Genomic DNA, 8,308 nt, shown 5'->3' with positions numbered 1-8,308 from the left:
CTTCTGTGTACATAATACTGGAACTATATAATGCCAATTCAATGTCTAAGTGCGTTGTTAACAGTTGCCTACCTGCTCTTTCTAGCAGAGATATTCTCCCAGCTTCTCGAGTGATTTATTAACTTTAGGAACTATAGCCCTGTGATGAAATTATCGTCACTAATCCCTCTCTCTGCACAGACGCCGTTATTAAAGTCAGGCATATGTCTCCCTTTGCAATTTTTACTATTGAGATTTAATTCTAATACAAAATTCGTGATATCTTGACATATCAATCGATCAACTGATTGTTTCTTTAGTCAAGTTAGACCACGAACATATTATTTTCCATAATTAGATTCAGTGCCTCCTCATCAATTACTCAGTCTCCCATCCGGTCTGCAGCATTCTTCTGCTGGGTAGGAGTTTCAAAACTGCTGTTCTCTTCTTGTGTGAACTGCCTCCTTTATCCATTTCACTTCCATACAAGGGTACCTTCCAGGCGAGTACCTTTGGAAAAGATTCCCCATACTCAAACTTTTACTAGACGTTCTTAAATTACTCTTTTCAGATTTGCGTTTCGTGCTGTTGAGTTTGTGTATTTTATGTCCTGTCTACCTCTACTTGCATCAGTGATTGTATTTGTATTTCTACTTAGGACGCCCCAATGGCGAGGTTGTCAATGCCCTTAAATGTGTTAAAGGAAACAGGTGTGGATAAAATTGCGAAAATTGTTGCACACTGTGCAAACGAAACCTAAGAAACTGCATTCATGCACTCAATCTCACCTCATTCTCACTGACCCACACTTACACTCTTTTTCACACGCCTTAAGACAATGGAGAAAGGGTGTTAACATGCTATAGAAGTGAGTAAATTCCAAGTAAAATGACAGAGGAGCTAAAACATAGCCAGTCAAATTTGGCTAGCTAATCCCATACAAAAATCTCAAAGTTTTAAACATGGCTTTTTGGTTCAGTAGCTGTTTAAAAATTAAAGTTGAAACAAATGAGCCTTTGGGCACAATTTTTATTCGTATTAACGAGGTTTCAACACTTCTAAGAGTGCCTTCATCAGGATTTAAATATTTTCAGTGACCTATAACATAATTACAAATTTATGGGATAATAAAATTTTTATATGAAAGTGTAAATACTGACTAACAACACAAGACAGAGGCAGTACTTACATGTCACATATAAAATAAATAACAGCCCAGAAGAGCTTAAGTCACAATTAAATAAAAAGAATGCATGATGTCGAGCCACTATAGGGTGCTCATATCTGTAAACCCACAGATATGAATAATAAATTCATTATCAAGGATTGCTAAATTTTCACACTATGAATTCAATACCATGAAATTCGTTGTATCTGTTTTGAGTGTCTTCATTCATTTGTATCTCATTTTCATCTGTTTGTTACTGTTTAATTGAAGATCCCAATCAGTAATTAATCTAGAATATCTACCTGTTAAATGAATCATAAGCACATTATTAAGCTCAATTCAAAATTTTTCTCCATATCTAGTATATATATATATATATATATATATATATATATATATATATTCATACCCAGTAACATTAGATAAAACATTTATACCTATCTCACTTCCTTTTGTAATCTCCTTAGATACACTCACATTACTGAGCTTCTACATTAGAGTCGCTATTTATATAGACTAATTGTTGTTAAATTTCTTTTTTCTTACAATCTGTGATGACCATATGGAAATGTTTCTACTTTATTTTTCAGAACGTATCTTTTGTCTTCATAGGATGCAATGCTTTTTTGTTTATCCTGCTATGTTTCTTCTTCTTCTGCTTTTACGGCCTCATTGGACCACTTCAGTCAATCATTTCTGGTCCTCTTCTTTGATATTTTCCCCTTCCGAGTGGCCCAGTATCTCTTCATTCTTTCCGATGCTTTTCGTCGTTCCTCATCTGTAAATACCCTTTTCATTGTATGACGTTTGTCAATTTTTGGTTTAAATCTTATTTCTGTGTCCCTCAACTTCTTTAAATTTGGCGTTTTGTTCTGCAAATCATCCAGAGTTATTTCCAGTTCTTCCATATCCTCTCTTATTTCCTTAAGCCATCCTCCTTGTTGTTTCAAATTCCAGAGTTTCTCAATAATTTTCCTTGATAATCTGGTTTCTGGTGTCCTCAGAATGTGACCACAAAAAGAGATCCTTTTCTTTCGTATAGTATCGGTGATGGGCTCCAGTTCTCTGTATACCACTTCATTTGGAACTATCCGCCATTGCCCAGCTTTTTGATATTTCTTATTTATGCATGTTCTAGCAATTCTTCTCTCTACTTTTAAAATTTTGTCAATTCTGTTTTTCTGGGTGACTTTAAAAAGAGTTTCACTTCCGTATGTAACCTCTGGTTGAACCACCATCTTGTAATGTTTTACTTTCGTTTTAATTGATAGACATTTTTTATTGTATGTAGACCATGTTAGTTTTTGAGCTTTTATCATTTTATTAGTTCTTGCTCGCCATGCAGGTTTCTCGTCCAATTTATGTGTTATAATTTCACCCAGGTATTTAAATTGTTTCACTATTTTAATTTCCCTATTGTTCACTGTGATGTGATCTATTACAAGTGGATCCGTTTCAGTCTTTTCAAATGATATCTGGAGTCCTAATTTTTGTGCTATATTTTGTAAGCTTGTTATTTGTTTCGTGGCTTCCTGAATATTATTAGCTAGTAAGGCTAGGTCATCAGCAAATCCCAAGCAATTTAGGTTTATTTTATCTTTCTTAGTTCCAATTTTAATATTCATAGGATTTTCCTTGTACCATTCTCTCATTACATATTCAAGAGCACAATTGAATAGCAATGGTGATAAACAATCTCCCTGTCTCAACCATGTTTTAATCGTAAATGGTTCAGATATTTCTCCTCTAAATTTTACTTTGGATTTGGTGTTTGTTAAGGTTAACTGTATCATTTTTATTAATTTAGGATGAAGTCCAAAATTCCTTAATATTTTCATCATTGAAGATCTATGGATGCAATCATATGTCTTTTTGAAATCTACAAAGGTTATGACTAGTTGTTTTTGCCTTCTTTTGTAGACATCCATAACTAACTTCAAGGTGATTATCTGTTCTGGGCAGCTTCTCCAGGATCTAAATCCTCCTTGATATTCTACCAGTTCCAGTTCTAGTTGATCTTTACAGCGGTTGTATAGTATTCTTGACATGATGGTGGTGGTTGTTGGGATGTTTAAGGGGGACTAAACAGCGAAGGTCATCAGTCCCCCTCTTGACATGATCTTATACGTGCAGTCCAAAAGGGAAATTCCTCTATAGTTGTCTGGATTTGATTTTTCTCCTTTCTTATGTAATGGATGTAGTCCCATTTTCTGGTAATTTCTCTTCATTCCAGATTTTTACTATACATTGGTGTAATGCTATCTTTACTGGTTCTGCTGCATATTTCCAAAGTTCAGCAAACGTTTGATCTTCTCCACTTGCTTTGTAGTTTTTGAGTTCTTTCAAAGCTCTATAGACCTCATTAATTGTAGGTGGACTTATATTTTCTGCTGGTGTTTTAATTGGGGTTTCTGTGTTTATCTGAAGAAGTTCTGGGGGATCTTCACAATTTAGTAACTTGTTAAATGTTTCTGCTAGAATTTCTGTATTTTTACTATTGCTATGGGCTAGGTTATTATCTTTATCTTTTAATATTAATGTTGGAGGATCATATCTTTGTAATTGTCTGCCAAATATTTTGTAATAGTCTCTTGAGTTTGTTTTTTCACAATTTGTTTCTATCATTAGAAGTATATCTTTTTGGTACTGACGTTTAACTCTCCTTATTATATTTTGTGTTGCCTTCCTTTGTTTTGTGAGTTCCAAATATGATTTTTCTGTTTTTTTTATTTTGATGCCTTAACCAGGCTTGGTGTCGATCCAACACTGCTTCATCACATTCATCGTTCCACCACTGGTATTTTTTCCTTGGATTTATAGGGGCAACTTGTTCAGCTATTTGTTTCAATTTGGGAATTATTTCTTCCAGATCATCTGTTATTTTTATATCCCTGGTTTGTGCTTCATAATCCTCATTTTGTATCGGTTTATGAGGGTCATAGGTTCTCTTCTTCTTCTGGTGGGATTTTTTCTTTGCTAATGGGGTTAATTTAATTTTAATTTTTATCATGTAATGATCTGATCTGGTATCTGTCCCTCTCAGTACTTTCACATTGTAAATTTCCTTGTGGTAATTCTTATCCATGCAGACATGGTCCAGTTGCCATTCTCCTTTTTTCCAGTCTGGATGTTTCCAAGTTTTTAGTTTACTTGGTCTTCTCTTAAAATACGTCGACTTTGAGATCATGTCATGGTTTCTGCAAAATTCCACTAATCTTATGCCATTTTTGTTTGTTCTTCTTTGTGCTGTCCATTTCCCTATTATGTCTCTATATCTCTTTTCCCTTCCTAACTGGGCATTGAAGTCTCCAATTAAAATTTTGATGTGATTTTTATTAATGTTATTCGTCATTTGATCTAAGAGCTCCCAAAATTTTTCTACCTCTTCTCTGCGTTCTTTTTTATTATTTTTATCATTTGTCGGGCATGGGCATTTATTATTCTGTACATTTTATTTGCAGCTTTTAAAGTTAATGTTGAGAGCCTGGGAGATTGTGCTTTAAATTCTATTATGGACTCTATTATTTTCAGACTCATCACGAATCCTGTTCCAAATTGTGGACACTGTTTTATGACTCTTTTCCCTGGTATTCCCTTATAAATCCTATATCCTTGTGATTCTGTCGGCTCCTGATCAGTATTTATCATTTATTGAGGTCCGGTTATGAGAATCCCCTTGCGATCCATTTCATCCGTCAGAATTTTGAGTTTGCCTGGTTGTATGAGGGAATTTATATTGTGTGTCGCAATGTAGTTTATTTGTCCTGTCTTGAGTTTTGGTCGTCTGTCCGTTTTGGGTATTTTCAGATGCTCCGACTCATCCAAGTTATCTTTCAGGTGACTGCCCACCGTATTCGAGTGCAGTCTTCCTTGGTTATTGCCAAGCGGTGGATTATTCCTTGAAAGATTTCCTTCCATGTTTGACTTTCAAAGGTAGTCAACCTTGTATGGAGCAAGCTCCGAGTTACAACTACGGTTGTTAGCCGTAGAGGTTGTTTAGTGTTTGGTCTGTGAGAGCTATTTTATTTCGCTCAAGTCTGCCAGTAAACCGGTGAGGACCCCCCTATCGGCCACCTGGGACGCGCCACGTTGGAGTATCACTTCTCCGCCTGCTACGACACCGTAGTAGGTTCATGGCCTGCTATGTTTATATCATGTTTTCTACTTTGAATCATATTAATTCTTCTGTGCTGTTCTCTGTTGTTAAACAAACAATGTTGATAATCTTCTAAGCGTATTCTGCTTTTAACAATATATTTCTTAACTCCTTAAAATTTTTCTCTATTTTATCACCAACTTCATAAGCATCCATTTTTGTTCTCATACTACAAAATTCTTCCATTATTTTTCCATAGCCTTCATCTTTCTTTTTCTTGCTTTAAGGTTTGGCTTTGCTATTAATTTATCACTTTTTTCTCCATCTGACACTAATTAAGTATCAACTCTACCTCTAAAATTTTCTATTGTCTTGGCAGAGACCGAATTATTCAAAATTTAATAGAAATCATTTTCAAAATCATTTTTGGCTATAGTTCTCATTTCTGTACTTCAATCTCTTTACTTCTTCAACCAATCTCATTGTTTAAATATTAAAACTGCCTATTCAGGTCAATTTCATTCCTAATGGTAAGTACTGGTTAAGGTTTCTATAATGAACTACATTTAATTTTTGGTTTCTAAGGTAGTTAAGAATTTTCTTTCCTTATCACCATGCACAATTTCATTCTCAGGACCTAGTGGTAAATCTTTATCTAATCATGTAATTATTTGGGATACTATAATTCTACTTCAGACATATTTCCTATTTTAGCAGTATTTGAAATTTCACTTATTTTTGCAAAATCAAAATTATTTGGTTCATCTAATTCAAATTCACCATATGGTAAATACTGTCTCATTGTATACCCATATAAATTATTTGCATCCATATATCTTAGACAATTTGATATCTTTTCATTATCAAAACCCTTCATAAATTTATTGTTTCCTTTAAAATATCTTTTACAAGACTGTGATACTCCTCTTCTTATTCCCTTTTCAACTATTAAAATCGTATCACAATCAAGTAATTAATCAAGTGGTTGTTTAGTAAATTTCAACATTGCATCCCAAGATAATCCTGGTGCAGTAAAATAGCTAGATGGATGAAAATCTCATGCTATTGTACAAGATTTTCTAAAATTTTCAAATACAGCAGACAATAACAATACATAAGTTTTAGGATATAAATACTGATATTCACCTAGACTTTTAACATTAAATTTTTCTGAAGTATTTTTGCATATTTTTAATCTTCATCACTTATTTCACAGTTAGTTGGTTTATAGTAAATTTTTTCTTTCGCTGGTAATTGTGTCTCTTCAAATTTTTTCCAAGAATCCATGTAGTCATATGGATATAGATGTTTTGTGATCACTAAATTAAATAACTCTTCTGAGAAACATTTTCTAACGTTTTTCAGTTGATGTCTTTTCAAATTTGATGAAAGTTTATTTAGTGAAGAAGCCATAAATTTAAATCCATTAGTAAATCTCATTTCTAACTTTCTTTTCTCTTACCATAGCTAACACATTTACCTTCATTATTTGGTATTAAATCTATGTATTTCCTATCATAGCCAAGATCTTTTACACACAGATGTCAGTCATATTCTGATAGACTATGTAAATAAATTGGTACAAATGTTTCTAACTTTCTGTTCTCTTAACATAACTAACACACCTACCTTCATTGTTTGGTATTAAATCTATGTATTTCCTATCATAGCGAAGTCCTTTTACACACAGATGCGAATCATATTCTGATAGGTTATGTAAATAAATTGGTACAAAATTTGATGTATTAGCTGCAAATAACATTTATTACATAATGGATTCATACATTCGCCAGTTAAATCATCAGGAAGATGATCCTTTTCATGTTTTAGTGAATAATGAAAGTTACAAAATGTACATTCTTGAATCTTGTATATCTTGATTGTCCTTCAGAAGTTAAAGATTTCGTTTCTTCAACTTCAGAATAAATTCTTCTAATTCTTGAAACCTCTTTTTTATACATTCAATAAACTTTTTCCAACTATTTGGTCCTGTAAAAACAACAGGATAGTTACAGCGTCCATTTACATATTTGATATAATAACAGAATCCACTTCCCTTACACTTCTGACAAGCAAAAATGTTGGGAATTTTATCCACATTCATTTCCTTCAACACATGTAAGGGCACTGCCCTCGCCATTGGGATGCTCTCAAAAGGCAAATAAACGTACACTCACAGATGGTAGTTGAGATAGAGAGGACATAAAATACACAAACTCTACAGCACGAAACGCAAATCTGAAAAGAGTAATTTAATAACGTCTAGTAAAAGTTTGAGTATGGGGAATCTTTTCCAAGGGTACTCGCCTGGAAGGTGCCCTTGTATGGAAGTGAAATGGGTAAAGGAGGCAGTTCACACAAGAAGAGAACAGAAGTTTTGAAACTCCTACCCAGCAGAAGAATGCTGCAGATCAGATGGGTAGACCGAGTAACTATCACGAATTTTGTATTAGAATTAGATCTCAATAGTAAAAATTGCAGAGGGAGACATATGCCTGACTTTAATAACGGCGCCTGTGATGAGAGAGGGTTTAATGACGACAATTTCATCACGGGGCTATAGTTCCTAAAGTTAAAAAATCACTCGAGAAGGCTGGGAGAATATCTCTGCTAGAAAGAGCAGGTAGGCAACTGTTAACAACGCACTTAGACACTAAATTGACATTATATAGTTCCAGTATTATGGACACAGAACTATGGGTGAAATTTAACTGAGTGGCAAATTGTTCTTTCGGGAAGTACGTACCAAGTACGCGGTTTAAGGATGAAAGAGCCAACCGTGGTTTAGCAATGGAATTCGAAAGTGCTGAGGAGACAAAGGCTGTTGCCCCCTCGGTTCAGAAGAGAATGCCCAACTGAGGTCAATCAATAGTTAACAGAAACTGGTGTGTCTGTAAACCGATCGATGCGCGAAGCATACAGGAACTACCACCAATTTACATTAGCAAAAGTTCTTGCCGGGAATACAAGAAAATTCAGGTCCTACGAAAGACACATAATCCGGTCTAAGGCTTCTATCGAGTCACTGGTTGACCAGTCTGTATCGCAGAAGAAGACAGCAAAAG

Source organism: Schistocerca piceifrons, chromosome 7 (assembly GCF_021461385.2).
Source record: "Schistocerca piceifrons isolate TAMUIC-IGC-003096 chromosome 7, iqSchPice1.1, whole genome shotgun sequence".
In the NCBI taxonomy this organism is placed as follows: Eukaryota; Metazoa; Arthropoda; class Insecta; order Orthoptera; family Acrididae; genus Schistocerca; species Schistocerca piceifrons.
Note: the sequence above shows the minus strand (reverse complement) of the source record.